Source organism: Bombyx mandarina, chromosome 24 (assembly GCF_030267445.1).
Source record: "Bombyx mandarina strain Sakado chromosome 24, ASM3026744v2".
NCBI classification, from domain to species: Eukaryota; Metazoa; Arthropoda; class Insecta; order Lepidoptera; family Bombycidae; genus Bombyx; species Bombyx mandarina.
In genome coordinates, this window is record NC_143230.1 from 2,259,929 (window position 1) to 2,277,525 (window position 17,597).

General features: G+C 36.0%; 2 protein-coding genes across 3 annotated transcripts in view; one reads left to right on the forward strand and one right to left on the reverse strand.

Moving 5' to 3' along the window:
- Positions 1-13,388, reverse strand: part of LOC114248804 (uncharacterized) — a 110,134-nt gene extending 96,746 nt beyond the window's left edge. Inside the window, exon 1 of one of the 2 annotated variants that reach the window (XM_089738017.1) lies at positions 13,112-13,388. The gene's annotated coding sequence lies outside the window, so the exon portion shown is untranslated. Of the gene's footprint in view, positions 1-13,102 lie in introns of both variants that reach the window. The other variant, XM_089738018.1, reaches the window with a different exon arrangement.
- Positions 1-17,597, forward strand: part of LOC114248096 (uncharacterized) — a 148,033-nt gene that overhangs the window by 71,342 nt on the left and 59,094 nt on the right. The gene's annotated exons all lie outside the window — the stretch shown is intronic.

Consider the following 17,597-nt stretch of genomic DNA (forward strand, 5'->3'; position numbering starts at 1 on the left):
TAAAGCGTATTTTGTTAGTTTTTTTTAAACTAACAAAATATAATTTCAATTTTTTCAATTATTTTTTTTATTATATTTTTTTAATATTGAATTGTCATCGGTCCTTAATAAGTATACCAAATTTCGAGTTAATCCGACGTTTTGAAGGTGGTCAAAATCATGTTCAAAGATTCCGTTACAAACATACATATACGTCTGAAGCTAATAAAAGCGTATTAAAAAAAACTCAACAATAGTCACATTTCACCAAACGATATGTTTGGCTCGTGAACTTTATCAATGCGCAACCTTTTATGAACGCAAATGATTACCGAGAACTTGTACTATAACATTTTGGATTAAGCACATATATATTTTTTTCCTGTGAATGATGACGTTTGCGTCTATATTCGTACGGCATCTGGATTCGTGGGATCGTCCGTGTAGCAACAATAGCAAAATAGTAATGTACATTTCTCAGTACTGTTCGGATTGCCGATAATCTTTTTTAATCACTAGCGAACCGCCCTCGCTTCGCTTCGGAAACTGTAATTTATTATTGATTTCTTCACTATTTAATGGATGTTATTATACATATGAACCTTCCTCTTCAATCACTCTATGTATTAAAAAAAACCGCATCAAAATCCGTTGCGTAGTTTTAAAGATTTAAGCATACATAGGGACAGACAGATATATGGACAGAGAAAGCGACTTTGTTTTATACTATGTAGTGATTTGTTGAATACGGAAATTAGGTATCAAATGAGAAACAACTGTCGCAAATAGAAATCAAAGTGAACTAGGCTATGACTGACTCGGTGGCGCAATAATTGACGTCCCCAGGCCAAGGGTCGTAGGTTTACTACCCACACAGACCAAACTTTCGTGTGGTGAACAAGGCTTTTGTTGGTGTGTAATATCTTGATATGCATTTATTTAAAGGTATACAATAGAGTCTACAGGTTCCCTATAGAGAGTAGAGTACAGTAGAGAGAATTCGAGTTTCGGACCAGATGGTCGTGTCTGCTTTGTCTCGGATTATAATTACTTATCTTATTTATTATAGAGGATCAAAACGCCTAACAACTAAACAGAGCAAGTATAAACCATCAAGATAAAAATATTTCATATAGTAATTATTAATTCATTGGAGTCTTTCTGGTCGTTCCCTCAATGCTGAGGATCGTGACTGTATGTCAATCTTATCCACTCGGTCCGGTTCTGCGCCATATGTACCGCTCCCCATATCTGGCCTCCAGTCACCTCCTTGAGTTGGTCAACCCATCTAGCTGGCGCTCTTCCTCTAGCGCGCTTCCCCTCCATTTGTCCGAGAATTGTGAGTTTCTCCAGGCTGTGCAATGAGGATCGCATTATGTGCCCAAAGAAACTCCGGATCCTTTCCTGGCACATAGTCAGCAGGCGCTTGGTGACCTTCAGCTCTTCGAGGATGGAGACATTGGTTCTCATAGCTGTCCAAGGAATGCGTAGCATTGGAGCATTGGAGTATAGGACTGTAATCATTTTTCAAAATCGCTACACTATCTTTACAAAACGCCATTAAGCAAATGTAATTTTGCAATGTGTGACGTCATTCAAGGCAAATCAAGGCAAGAAAGAACCGAGCATAGAACATACGAGACTAACACAATGTTGTTATCTATATATTAATACGTGAAGCAAAAACTTTGTATCCCTTTTTACGAAAATTGCGCGGACGGAGGAGTGTGAAATTTTCCACACTTATAGAGAATATAGAGAAGAAATGCACAATGCTAATATTTTTTAAAATAATGCATAAAAGAGACATTAAATCAATAAAGAAAACATTACACACATTATATACCAGGTATTTAACGCACACACGCATGCATACTATTTATTGTCAAACTTTTGTTCTTGACGTCTGTTGTCAAATTGAGATTAAATATTGTTTGTCTTTGTTAATGTTTTTTATAGTGTAGTCTTGGCGAAATTTGTGATTACAGAAGTATAAAATACAATCATAATAGTGTACAAACTTACAATTCCAATTAATTATAGTCGAATTTCGACAACTGCGGGACCTCTAGTTGAAGTTAATAAGTGTTAGAATTCTAATTAAATCTTTAGTGATCTGAAATATGAATCTACGTGTGTTCAGAAATGATATACTAGAGGTCCCGCAGTAGTCGAAATTCGACTATAATTAATTGGAATTGTAAGTTTGTACACTATTATGATTGTATTTTATACTTCTGTAATCACAGATTTCGCCAAGGCTACACTATAAAAAATATTAATAAAGACAAACAATATAAATTTAATCTATTCTCAATTTGACAACAGACGTCAAGAACAAAAGTTTGACAATAAATAGTATGCATGCGTGTGTGCGTCAAATACATGGTATGTAGTACATTCTTTATTGATTTAATGTAACGTTTATGCATTATTTAAAAAAAAAATTAGCATTGTGCACTCCTTTTCTATATTCTCTATAAGTGTGGAAAATTTCATACACCTCGGTCCGCGCAATTTTCGTAAAAAGGGATACAATGTTTTTGCTTCACGTATTAATATATAGATTATAAAGATATTTAATTTAACATCTCTGTATAAACCGATTGTTTATAATGTCTCCGTTTGCGATTTAAAAGTCCTAGTTGATTAATTTATACGTTTATTCTAAATATTTTGGAGACAACGCATGTAAAGGTGAATAAAATTGTTGTTTTATTGTATGTTAATTGTTGTTTGTCAAACGTTGTTTTGCCATATATACGATTTCTAGGGAATTTCCAGTGTAGAAAAAAAAGTAACTTATTGTAAGTGTGTAAGGATGTGGTTAATGAGCGAAAGAGGCATGTAGCACTGTGAACGATTACGGAGTATAAAAATAACAAAACCTCATTCAACCACATACCTAGGTAATGCCTCATTATAACAAAAAAAATGTCCAAAAATAAAAATAAATGTTAGGGGTGGACAACCCTTATCACTTAGGGGTATGAAAAATAGATAGTAGCCGATTCTCAGACCTACTGAACATGCATATAAAATTTCATAAAAATCGGTCAAACCGTATCAGAAGAGTATGGTAACTAACATTGTGACATGAGAATTTTATATATAAGATTTAACAAGAAGTTTAATTGTCTCAAGTGTCTGAAAATTACGAGCATGCGTAAGTCTGATTTTGGGGTCGCAGGAAGCAAATGAAATCTTATAGCTCGTTTTTTTTACTTATTCGCTGGTAGCTTTAGGGGCTATTCCGATCCGGTGGTAGATTCTGCGAAGCACCGTTCTTCCTAGGGCTAGTGTTGGCAAATTCTCTCAGGTTGAGCCCGTGAGATCACCTCTATCCGTCCGCGCGTACCTGGAATGGCCTATTAGGCTACCAGCGAATAGGCAGGAAAAAAGTTGTGATACGCATCACCACCCGAAATGATGACCACGACCACTCTGAAAGAGCGCAAACAACTGAGTAGAAAAATTAGAAAGACCAGTGACAAAGTTCCAAACATCTTTAACGTCAGTCTCGTGTGAACATTAGAAGGACCTTTGACTTGTCTATTTTTCATGATGTTTACTTCCAACGTAAGTTTGTTATTCACACAAACTTGCAATACAGAAGATAATAAAAGGCGCTTTCCTATAAAAATAAAAATAAAAACAATTGAAATCTCAATTCGGCTGCAATACTTATTCTCGGAAACGAGACCGCTTTAAAAAATTAAATCGGCTCTTTCAAAATCAACTTTATTCGTGTAGCGTGAAAAGTTATTTTAGGTTCACTAAACAGTAGATAACATTGGATTGCACGATTTCGCATTGTCACGGTCGCATCGCGTTTTTTCTCCCACAGACTACAAAAGGAGGCTCCATTTTTTCCCGTGACTTGTTTGTCAATAATGTAATCTGTGTATTTAGGTTAATCATACTTGAATTCGTCCATTGTTTTTTTTTATTATTCACAATAGATTTGTGGCGACATCTATCCGCCATGAATTGGAACGACTTAATCGCGCTAACGAAAATTTCAGCGTGCTACGTCACTTTATTTTAAGCCACCTTTTTTTTGGTCATCTATTAACCTTGAGGGTCTAATCTAGCTTTACCATGTCTGGCAGGCGAGCTCCCGTTAGCTGAGTTTGAATGGACTTGCTAACATGTAAACTAAGCTTCTCTGAATTTACCACCGGATCGAAATCGCGATACACTGAGAAGATCTGACGAGAAACTCAGTGGGTTATGTCTTTGGGTAAGTTGCACGTTCGTTACTTGTCAACGTTAGCGACGAGGTCAACAAGAACGGCTACCAGTGCTTGGAATGCCTAAAAGCATTGAGAGTGGATCGAGAGGACCCGAGAGGATCCGAGAGGACATGTCTGGGCGACAGCGGTTATTTGATCTCCCGTCATCTGGGTTGGGAACGAAGTTTACATTTTACGTGAGCAGTTAGTTCGTAAGCCCCAAATAGCTGCTATAAAACCTCAAAAGTTCGAAACCGAAGCAACCTTTTTTTTAATAGCTACCGCAGATAGAAATCCAAAAGCAGTCGCGCGAATACTTCATCACGCCATAACTTGAAAAACTGTGAAACGACTATGGTACGTTGACGATCTCGAATCTGTATCCATCTCTTAAAGGCACAGATTACAGTCGAGCCACGAGCGCTTCACCATTGTAATCAGTCATAAATTTTAATGCGCTTAAACAAACAATGGTCGATGAATATTTTATGTATTCAGTTTACGAACGATTTGTAAATAAAATGTTAGATCGAGTCAAAAGTTGGATTTGTTAATAGGAGTGGTCAACGATCAGCGTTTTGAGCACAACAGTAACTATGTCATTGACAGTGTTCATGCATTTATTAGCTACGGTCGAGTGTGGGTATTTGTAAATACGCATTATAGAAATCGTAGGTATGATGATAATAAAAAACAGCTGTTTCTAATGGTGTGTACCTTTCAAATCGGAACTCATGATTGCTTCGCAGAAGATTGGCAGAGAAATAGGCAAGATCTTCTCAAGATCTTACTTAGCTGTGATCACCATACCATCCACCACCGGTAACACAAACTAACTTTATTCCCTTATTCTTTATGTACCACAATCCATAGCGTCTTAATCTTTCTACTTAATAATTTAATTTACCAATATTGGTTCCAATATGTGGACATACTTGGATGGAGATGATTGGCTTAAAACGCGAATGGGTTGGCCCAGCTGATGCAGACATGACGATAACGAACGGCGCCGCCATCAAGTAATATTTCTATTAGAACTTCATTACTTGACGCCGATTCCGATGCTTGATGATACCGACAATTATCACTGAGAGCATATATTTAATTTGCATTGATTCGATCGATCGATTCGAGGAGTATACGTAAAGAATATCACGCGAACATGTGCTGCCATCTATTGTCAAGTATATTACTAGTTTTACGAAAAATCATTTTTTTTAAACTATCAAAGTAAAATTATCATAAATAAATAAAATAATCTAAGCCTGTGTGTTGACAGTTTTATTTTTGGTGCACTAACTAATTATGTAGCAATTTAAAAATACTTCAAGTACTTATATTGTATTAATCTAGAAAGTGTCGGAGCGTGATACTGTTCAGTGATACAGTCTATTATTCTAGTCTGTTCGTTTTAGTGTTAATGTTCATTTCTATTGCCCTCCGTATCGGTAGCTTTAAATCTAATCGATTCATAAGGCGTAAACGTAAAAATTTTACGCATTGAAATCGATCACGAAAAAAAAACAGAATTCTTCCGTGAATGTGTTGAATTAATATGTGGCTGGCTTAAAAGACAACGTAGCCAGTATTTTTTTAGATCTCACAGCAATGTTCTGTATATTAAATCTTCGACTTTATATTTTAATGTGGAACTTGCACATTGTCATCATGGCCGCTTCAGTTTTCGACTAAATTATTCTTATTAGATTCTACATTATTATACCACATTTTTTTATCAAATAAAATTTTTAAGTGAGATTTTTCTGAGTCGAAAAACAATAATATTATATCACATCATCGAAAAACATGGTTCGTTTAATAAAGCATATATCCTTGTTTTAGTGAAGTTTAACTTAACAAACTTTTAATTTACATGATGATTGCGTCACTGTTTAGCTCTAGCAGTGGTTCTCAACTGTACACAGCCGAACTTTCCGAAAAGTATGAAATATGAAATTAATAAATAAGGATATCTAAGTTATTGCCGCCGCGAGCAATTTTCAAACCTCATTCGAAATATAATATGCAAGTCGTAGTCCACAAATACACAGTTAATTCCAACACTAGATAAAAATGGCAAAAATGAATGAAAAGTGTATGCGCTACATGAAGTATTTCTCTCTCTCAGCGAAGTACGCTGTGATAAGATGCAATTCTCTCGTCCAAACGCAACTCCAAATGACGCTGTAAAGACCGAATTGAATGCGTTTATCTGTCAGCTTAAGTAATACTTTAATTTAACCCACTGAATTTCTCGCCGGATATTCTCAATGGCTCGTCATTCCGATCCGGTAATAGACTCAGCGAAGCACTGCTCTTGCTAGAGGCATTGTCAGAAATTCTCTCAGGTTGAACCCGTGAGCTCATCTAGCAATCCGCGCGAAGTTGGTATAGCCCTAAGGGGCTACCAACGAAAAGGTAGGGGGGAATAAGAATGTTTTACAAGTATATAATAATGCTGCCTTGTAATGAACGATCTCTAGAAACTTTGACAAGCTCTGTCTCCCCGTTGACCTATTGTTCCCATTCATTACGCAGTAACTCAACCAATTCAAACACATCATACTTTCTAACGCCCACCTTATTTGCTGTTCTAAAATGTTCTCTAAATTAATTCAATTATGATTCACAGTCTCATGTACGGACCAGTTACGTGCAGAACTCCTTTAATGTAGTCCATTTTTGGAATAATTTTGGACAATTTACAAGCTTTTATTAGTCTGATTTATCCATAGTATCTATTCTATTTATATAACGATTGGAAGATTCCAACATAACTTTCACGGACTTCAAAGACATCCAGGATTAATATTGCACAACAGGATTTTGCACAAGTATCAACATAACCAAGATATGGATCACTTTAATTTCTAGTTCGGCTTCTCTGCTAAACAAATTATTTTATATTAACCAATTTACCAAAAACTAAGGGTACGTGTTTATATTTTTCAACGGATACTTGAACTTACTTTCACATGTTTAATTTTGCCCAAGAAATTTAGTAAAGTACCCGATCACCGTTCATAGCAATCTTCGAAGTTCGTGTCGCAAATCATAAGAAACTTATCGTGTTTGGCGACAGCTATAATGCCAGATGCCTGAATGTCGCTAACGAAATTTTCAAGATATGTTTGCTTATCCACAATCCACCGAGCAATTTTACCGGCTTAATGGAAGATCTCCACCTTCACAACACTGGCAATATCAACACTTACTCTATTAATTATGAAAACATTTACCAGCACAGAATTCTTTTTTTTATTGCCTAGAGATGAGTAGACGAGCTCACAGAACACCTGGTGTTAAGTGGTTACCGGAGCCCATAGACATCTACAACGTTAATGGTGCCACCCACCTTGAGATATAAGTTCTAAAGTCTCAGTATAGTTACAACGGCTGCCCCACCCTTCAACTCGAAACGCATTATTGCTTCACGGTAGAAATAAGCACGCTACTGGTATCTGCCGTTGCGGATTCAAAGAGGTCCCCTGCCACCAGCAATTACGCAAATTATAATTTTACGGGTTTGATTTTTATTACACGATGTTATTCCTTCACCGTAGAAGTCAATCGTGAACATTTGTTAAGTACTTACGTACCTATTTCATTAGAAAAATTATTAGAGAAATATTTTCACCAATTTTGTCACATATCGATTGAAGTTTGGATCATTAACGTCCATCTATATGTGCACCATTGTAATTGAATTAAGCTTCGTCATATCTGTTCAGTTCTCACACATACGTAATAGAACTGAACCGATAGCACTTAGCATCTGCAGGCGATTCCCACATCGGCGAAGGCGGTTAGTTGCCTCCGATCGGCCACGTGTGTACCAGTATGTAGGTCAACAAGTCATAGTCTTCGATGTTTGAATTAATGATGCCCATTACAAACAGCAGTTTATTTACTTATCTATATGTAACATTTATATTATACACTACTTTTCTTCGGTTTTGGAACGAAGTTCCTTATGGGACGATGCGGAGGGGTACCCTAATCGGGAAAAAACGTCCGTAACGTAAGATTTTTATCAGTAATGCACACAGTGTACCCCTTAACTTTGTAATATATAATATATTTTTTATAAATCATTGTGAATAAAATAAAGTTGATAGATAACTTTGTGTTTTTTATTTATTTATATCAATAAGAAAATCATAATAAAAAATGTATACCCGAATAATTATTTTTTTATACCTCGAAGAGAACTTAAAATTAATATTTTTATAATAAGGAACTTCGTTCCTATGTGCTGTCCCACGACACCACACATCTTTTTTTTTTCTAAGTCCATTTTGGATCCACTGTCTGTTATTTTAGGCATTCCAAACATCAGTCATGGTTCTCGTCGAACCCGTCGAATGCGACGAAGGGTTCGTCGTGAAAATTAACCCACAGACATAGCCCACTGAATTTCTCATCAGATTTTCTCAGTGTGTCGCGATTCCGATTCTTTGGCAGATTCAGTGAAGCTTTTGCTAGGGCTAGTGTTAGCAAAATCTCCTGGCTGAGCCTCGTGAGCTCGCCTACACGTTCGGTGAAGCTAGCATAACCCCTCGAGGTTACTGGCTAGTGGCTACTACTACTAATAATAAGGTAACTATACTGAAACCTTAGAACTTATATCTCAAGGTGGGTGGCGCATTTACGTTGTAGATGTAAATGGGTTCCAGTAACAACTTAACATCAGGTGGGCTGTGAGCTCGTCTACCCATCTAAGCAATAAAAAAAAGGTAGGCATAAAAAACCAAGTTAAAACAACAGTTTTGTATGTTTGTGTCTTGAATTCTTCGATAATGATTATTTTCAGTTTTATTTTTATATACATTATAGTTTAGAGTATAGTTGATTCTATTTTAGACACTTACGTTTCATAATCAGATTAAATGAAGTCGTGGGAATATTTTGAATATAAATCCGGTTAATATAAGAAACTTTCAAGGCAACCTTTTTTCTTTTTCTTTCTGGTCGTTCCCTCAATGCTGAGGATCGTGACTGTATGTCAATCTTCTCCACTCGGTCCGGTTCTGCGCCATATGTACCGCTCCCCATATCTGGCCTCCAGTCACCTCCTTGAGTTGGTCAACCCATCTAGCTGGCGCTCTTCCTCTAGCGCGCTTCCCCTCCATCTGTCCGAGAATTGTGAGTTTCTCCAGGCTGTGCAATGAGGATCGCATTATGTGCCCAAAGAAACTCCGGATCCTTTCCTGGCACATAGTCAGCAGGCGCTTGGTGACCTTCAACTCTTCGAGGATGGAGACATTGGTTCTCATAGCTGTCCAAGGACTGCGTAGCAGCTTTCTCCAGCAATACATTTCAAACGCCTCAATCTTTTTGCGTTCCTTTTTCCTGAGACACCAAGTCTCCACCCCGTACAGGAAGATAGAGAAGACCAACGTACGAACCAGGCGCATCTTAGTTACTCGGCGAATATTACGGTCTTTCCAGATTTTATCGAGGCTAGTCATGGCACTTTTAGCCATCCCGATACGGCGTCCGATTTCTTTCTCGCAGTTACCACGGTTAGAGATCAGCGACCCCAAGTATATAAATTCCTCCACTTTCTCATAATCCTTGAGTGCATTTGATGGACTTAAAACTTGAGCTCTGTCCACCGTCATCACTTTAGTCTTAGAGCGGTTTATGGGCAGGCCAAATTCAAGGCTCACTCTCTCTATTCGCTCCAAGATCGCAGCCATCTCAGTCTCGCTGGCTGCAAGGATTGTTGTATCATCGGCATATCTTAGGTTCGTGATCTTCGTACCGCCCACCGTAACGCCGCCGTTCCAGCCATCAAGCGCCTTCCTCATAATATACTCGCCGTAGATGTTAAACAGCTTCGGAGAAAGTATGCATCCCTGACGGACCCCTCGTTCTGTATGGAATGTTTCAGATTGTGATTCATCCAATTTCACAAAGCTCGACCCGTCAAGGTACAGCCTCTGGACAAGGAAGATAAGGTGTGATGGCACGCCCATTTCCGACATCATCCTGAACATGGAATTCCATTTTACGCAGTCAAATGCTTTGGCATAGTCTATGAAGCACATCACAAGAGGTTTATTGAATTCGCGACATTTTTCAATGAGTAGACGTACGTTCAGTATCTGTTCTCGTGTTCCTTTTCCTTGCACAAATCCTGACTGTTCCGGAGGAATCTGTCTATCTATGTAGGCGGCCAATCTCTTGTTCAAAATCTGGAGCATGATCTTACTAGCGTGGGGCATGAGGGAAATAGTGCGGTAATGTTCACATTTCTTTGTCGAGCCCTTTTTGTGTAGGGGGATGACAGCTGATTGTGCTTGGGGAGAACGGGGAGAACGGAAACCACATCTGATCCGGCCCAACTGTCAACCTCACCTGCACGCGCTGGATGGCGACGGCATGGCGTATACCGTGTCGTGGTGCTCACTGCTGGATAACGGACGAGGCTCTGGCGACCGAGCATTGGCGGTATAACCATACACCTGACCGGGCAACCAGTCCGAAGAGGTTACAGTGACCTTGGGGTCCAAATAACCCCTAAAATATCTGGTGCAGAAAGCAAGGGGAAACCACTGCACTATTTTCCCAAGAAAACTATATGAATATTATGTCCGCAAGTTGTGTTAGTATGTCATGCGATCCGACTGACCCTCGGCGCCATCGCAAACCCAGGATGCATGGTGGGAAATATGCGACTGGGCACTGTGCTGTAGACTACCAGGCAGACAGTGAAACTAGGACTACTATTAAGGCAACCACACAACTTTAAAAACTTAACCGTGGCCCCCTCATGCAGATTACATACCTACTTCAGGCTGAGTGGTCACTCACACACTCACAACGTTGACCTTGGTCTCCGAAATAGGATATCTCCATTTGTCGTGGCGTGCAACCACTTTAACAGAACATAAGACCTACAATGACTAGACACAGACTAAGACAGACACTTGACAAAAATAAAGAGAGAAATGGATTCAAAGATAAAGAAGAGAAATGGAACAAGGGCAGACGTGACTAGTGGCAGGCACTACTTTTTTTGACTTCCTAAAAGACAGAAACAAATCAGAGGACAAGGAATGAATTGACCGTTCTCGTATGTATATAAAATAGATGACAGAAGAACTAACCAACCGTTCACTATTAACTTAACTTATAAAATAATCTTAAAAGTTAAAGGGGTTTTAATTAACCTTAAATTGTCTATAAATAGGCAACATCAATATAGTTGTGAACTATTTCCTTCTCTCTTCATAAAATGGTTTTCTTTTTTTCTACATTCTTTGCACCAAACACGAATCATAATGCATAATGTCACATGCGGCTACCTATTGAGTATAAATGCTTACTAGGTATGCTCATCTATTATTTTACTCAAAAACAAGATTACACATAATAAATTTTTGTTCAGGGGAGTTCAGGATTTTGTGTTATTTTGAAAAAATAAGAGCATTTTCTTTCTGGCATGAGCAATTCATAAATTAATAGTAAATATTCTTATCAGTTATGAATATCCAACAAAAAATATTTGTCTTATATTATGTAACAATACTCTTCTCTTCTTCAAAGTTACGATTTGAATATTCAAGAAGCATTCCTGTCAATAATAAAATCTATCACAAATTTTTTAATTGTTATTCTCATCAGAATTATAATTAATACACTATTCATATTATAAATTATGATCGAATATCCAAAATACGTAAAATCTATAAGCAGCATATGGAATAAAAAAAGTTTAAGGGTCACTGGTGCACATTTAGATCTCCACTGTAATATTGCATTGCCGGTTCCAATTTCTTAAGAATTTGTAACAATATGATATATTATTATTCTTAAATCGGCTAATATAACATATTTGTTACCAATTATTTACTTATTTTTTCAAAATAGGAGAGATTTCCTGGAACAATGCATATTAATCATTTAAAAGGGCCTTTGTACATAATATAAATATTATTTCATTAATGTTCTTGTAATTTAATATTTTATATATGAAATTGTGAAAGAATTGATCTTTTTCATAGATTCATAGATGTTTGTTGTTGTTTTTTTTTTTATTGCTTAGATTGGTGGACGACTCACAGCCCACCTGGTGTTAAGTGGTTACTGGAGCTCATAGACATCTACAATGTAAATGCGCCAGATACAATATGCTCGAGATATAAGTTTTAAGGTTTCAGTATAGATACAACGGCTACCCCAACCTTCGAACCGAAACGCATTACTGCTTCACGGTAGAAATAAGCAGGGTGGTGGTACCTACCCGCACGGACTCACAAGAGGTCCTACCACCAGGTTGTGTATCATCGAATATTCTACAAATACAATCTGACTTTTTCAAATAGTTTGAAGTCATAAAATAAAAATAAAATAAAAATAAATAAATAAAGTTCCAAGTTTGTACAAGCGGTTGATGTTTGAAAACTTTATATTGAAAATAAGTCTAATTAAAAAAATGTCCAACTATCAGGACTTCTTCTTCATTTCAACTACAATATTTATATTTTTAATTTGAATTCATGTGTAAGTTACAAATTAATAACTACACTATCTTATGATTTGTAAAACACACCTAACTTGTACAACAATACAAACAAACAAAAAACGATCGTTATGTTAATTATGGTCACAAAAAAATTACTTTCTAAATTATTATTAATTACTGATAATTGTTATGGCATTCTTAATTTTTTTTTTTAATTAAACAGTTCTTCTTTCGCGATCAAGTATTTAAACTTGCATTGAGGTCAACTACTTTGAAAGATTTTTCGCATTTTGCAATAAAAAACAAATAAGGCGAAACTGCTTGGCAGAAAACGACTTTGTCATCTTCTTATTTTTATTCGACACCTACTTTATGAGACAAAGACAATTATGTAAATTAAAGAAAAACTACTTACTGAACTCACCTTCTTTATCTCGGATTTGAATTTCGAATTTACAAAGTAGTTGTAATTTAAACACAAAAAAACATGTATGAAGATGACTAATTTATCACACTATTAAATTAATGGTAATCACCGAAACCATATCACAGATTCGCACAACGCACACTGATTTTGTAATTAAAGTCAAATTATCAGTTTAAGTAAAAAATTGCAATAAAAGTTTTCTGTTAAAAATTAAAACCTAAATAACACAACACAACAACCGACACACAACTTCGAACTGACAAATGACAATTGCTCTGATCCGATGACGTAAGCCTAATAGTGTTACCATTGTCATAGTTTAAAAATTGCGTGATATTTTAATTTTCATTATCAAAAAATGTTTTTTTTGCCGTTTGAAATTTTCTGTGTTTACAGCTCTTGTTAATACCATTGCTTAATTAATTTAATTCATCATTCGAAAACATAAGTCCCAGATTACCTGATATACTTTTCGTTATTTACTGCTGTGATGTTGTCGAGACACTTTTTGTCAGCTTCATTGTACCCATGCAAATGAGAGACAAATTATACCTTATTTAAATAAAAATATCGTAAGTTTTTGTCTTATTTAAGATAATTCTGTAAAGACGATTCATCATGATTTAAATCAGAATACAGAGTAGTTCCAATCTTGATTTGATCTAAAGATGAAAGCCACTGGAAAGTTTTGGACTGTAATTGGAACTCATCGTAGAACCTATAATGTGAACATATTTTCCTGGTGTAGGGAATACCGCCATCTGTCAGTTTGATTATTTGTTCATTGATTACAAAAAGCTACTGCAAATACAACATGCATAGTTAATAAATTAGAATGACAGGTTTTAACGAGTACCACTAGAATTAAACCGAATACTGCTGTAAAATATTTTTTTAAAAAGCTTAAAAAGATGAAGGCAACGATTTGGCGTTGCATATAAGTCAATTTATATGTATAAAACTCGTATTTAATTATTTTATTTTATTTTTAGATTAATACGAAAAAAACTTTAAAAAAGGTTTTTTTATTCGATTACACTGACGCTACTCCCGTTAACCATAGATACATGAAATCAAACGATTTTCTAATTATAATTTAATGAACCTTGTACAATATACAATACCGAGACTTGATCTCAGAAAACATACGTTGGTAACATCGAACGACACACTAAAAAATCAAAACACAACTGTTCTATTATTGTTTTCCTTTTCTAAGATTCTAAGTTGTTGTTAAACTTATAGGCTTTTACCTGATGGTAGGAACATGAGTACTAAAGTTACCTATATAAATTCTTTTATTTTATTAATTTAGTGTTTCTACAAGTTTATACGCGCTATGAGCCATGTGTGGCTAAGCAGTGTACTTACTATCTGTGAAATTGCTTACGCGTGGCAACAATAAACAAAATCGACGGACGAGGGTACTCGGGTCCTTCTGAAAATCGATTGATATTTGTAAATTCTCACCTTTCACAGTGAGGTTATCATTTTATGTTATTTCATTCAATATCATAAAACAATCATGACCATTAATAGTCTTCAAACTGGGATCGTAACAATTAATCAATTGATTACAATAAATTTTATTTCAATTTTTGTTGCTTGTTCACCAAACGAAGTGTTGACTTAAAGTAAAAGAATCCAGACCATAAATATAAATATGTAATAATTAAGGCTAATTAAAAGGTCAAGATTTGGCTATTAAAAAAACTTTGTCTTGTGGTTTTATTATGAAAAACATTTTTTGATAGTAATTTAAAGGATCTGATAAGATTCCCATAACTCATGAAAAAAACCCATAGTATAAAATATTTTCTAGAAAGCTGATGGAGTTTGTAATCCTAATCTTTGACTATCCACAGAATTGAATGAATTTAAAAAAAATGATTAATTTGTTTAAAAACTATTAACCGCGAAATTATCAAACCAAATTTTTTTACTTAAATAACAGTTTAATCTAAAAGTTATGAACAACTCCTCATGGAAATACCGAGCAATATTTTGTCAAGAAATAATTGCAAACTTTTCGAGGACAGAAATTCAAAAGGATTTAATTCCTTTTGGTGACAGTATTTCTTGAAAAACTTGCCGAACGCTACAAAAAATTTTTTTAATGAATTTTTTACAAATCTTACTGGTGGTAAGACCTCTTGTGAGTCCGCGCGGGTAGGTACCACCACCCTCCCTATTTCTGCCGTGATGTAATATGTAATGCGTTTCGGTTTGAAGGGTGGGGCAGCCGTTGTAACTATACTGAGACCTTACATACAACTTATATCTCAAGGTGGGTGGCGCATTTACGTTGTAGATGTCTATGGGCTATGACAGTATTTTTTGAAAAACTTGACGACAGCTACAAAAAATTTTTTGAATGAATTTTTTACAAATCTTACTCGTAGTAAGACCTCTTGTGAGTCCGCGGTGGATACCACCACCCTCCCTATTTCTGCCGTGATGTAGTAGGTAATGCGTTTCGGTTTGAAGGGTGGGGCAGCCGTTGTAACTATACTGAGACCTTACAACTTATATCTCAAGGTGGGTGGCGCATTTACGTTGTAGATGTCTATGGGCTCCAGTAACCACTTACACCAGGTTGGCTGTGAGCTCGTCCACATATATAGGCAATAAAAAAAAAAAAGCGAGGTCATAGAAAATTTTTGTTTACGGATGAGAAAATTTTTACAATTGAGCAACATTTTAATAAACAAAATGACCGTATTTATGCTCAAAGCTCTAAGGAAGCTTCCCAATTAGTCGACAGAGTGCAACATGGGCACTATCCGACTGATGGTTTCGTGGGGTATTAGCTATGAAGGAGTGACTGAGCCATACTTTTGTGAAAAAGGTATTAAAGCATCGGCACAAGTATATTTAACGACCGTCTGGTGTAGTGGTAAGTGACATGGTCACTACACAAGGGGGTCGCGGGTTCGAATCCCGCCAAGGAAAGATATTTGTATGATAAATATAAATGTCTTTTCCAGGGTTATGGATGTATATTAAATATATGTATGTGTATAATAAAATCTTACATTTATTTCCGTTATCTGGTACCTGTAACACAAGTTCTTTACGAACTTAGCACGGGACCAGTTAACGTGGCGTGATTGTTAGTAAATATTTATTATTATTATTATTATTATTATATATATCAAGATACCATTCTTGAGAAGGTAGTGAAGCCCCTTAACAACACCATGTTCAATAATCAAGAATGGTCCTTCCAGCAAGACTCGGCGCCAGGTCGGTCTACGCAGTCTTGGTTGGAAACGAACGTTTCGGACTTCATCAGAGCTGAAGACTGGCCGTCGTCTAGTCCCGATCTTAATCCGCTGGATTATGATTTATGGTCAGTGTTAGAGAGGACGGCTTGCTCTAAACGCCATCATAATTTGGAATCCCTAAAACAATCCGTACGATTGGCAGTGAAAATTTTTCCCATGGAAAGAGTGCGTACTTCTATTGATAACTGGCCTCAACGTTTAAAGGACTGTATTGCAGCTAATGGAGACCACTTCGAATAAGATTTTTATACTTTAAATTGTTTTATTTTTATGTATAAAACGAACACACTGTAAAAGTAATAATTTAAATGTTATTTGCAAGTTATTTTGAATTGTAACAGTATTTATGGCCAGACTAAGTATATGTATATAATCTGAATCTCGGAAACAGCTCCAATGATTTTCATAAAATTTAGTATACAGGGGATTTCGGGGGCGATAAATTGATCTAGCTACGATTTATTTTCAGAAAATGTTGTTTTATTCGTGTTTTCAATAATCAACTCTTCCCGGCATCTATTGGCGAATAATAATACTATTTTTCTTAATTGAGGGCAACTGACCGCTCTAAAGACACAACAAGATGGCGTTATCAAATAAAAAACCATCAGGTCACCAAAAGGTCATTTTAGTTAATTATGTATTATTAAAGCATAAATATGAATAATAATTTACATTATAATAATAATTTATATTATTACAGTAATAATTTAATTAAGTATTGTAATTGTTGCGCAGTGACGATGTTGGCGCCAACTATTGTTAGGCTGGATAAGTTTATATTGGCTTAAGGTAATTGTGTAAAGTGAATTAGTGTCGGAGTCATGTGGAGATCACTGAAATGTGTATTGTGAATATTAAGCCATATTTTGTGAATTGTTTCGCAGTAATTACCTACATTCGTTTGTGTTCGATTAACATTGTTGATCGAAGGTTTGTGTAAAAGAAGTTGTAGTTGCTATAACCATCACAAAATGGCTAATGGTGTAAGAAGTAAGACGTGGCTGTTTGTGGTAAACAAGTAGTGCTGGAGTTTTATAGAATTGTGTTGTATTTTCATTGTGAAAGATCTTATGTGTGAAAACCCTGGCGTAACGCCGATATATTATACATACCCGATCCTGTAGACCGAATGGTAAACAGTCGACGTCGCCCTAAACACGTCATTACGGATCCTCCCATCCATTAACGATGCT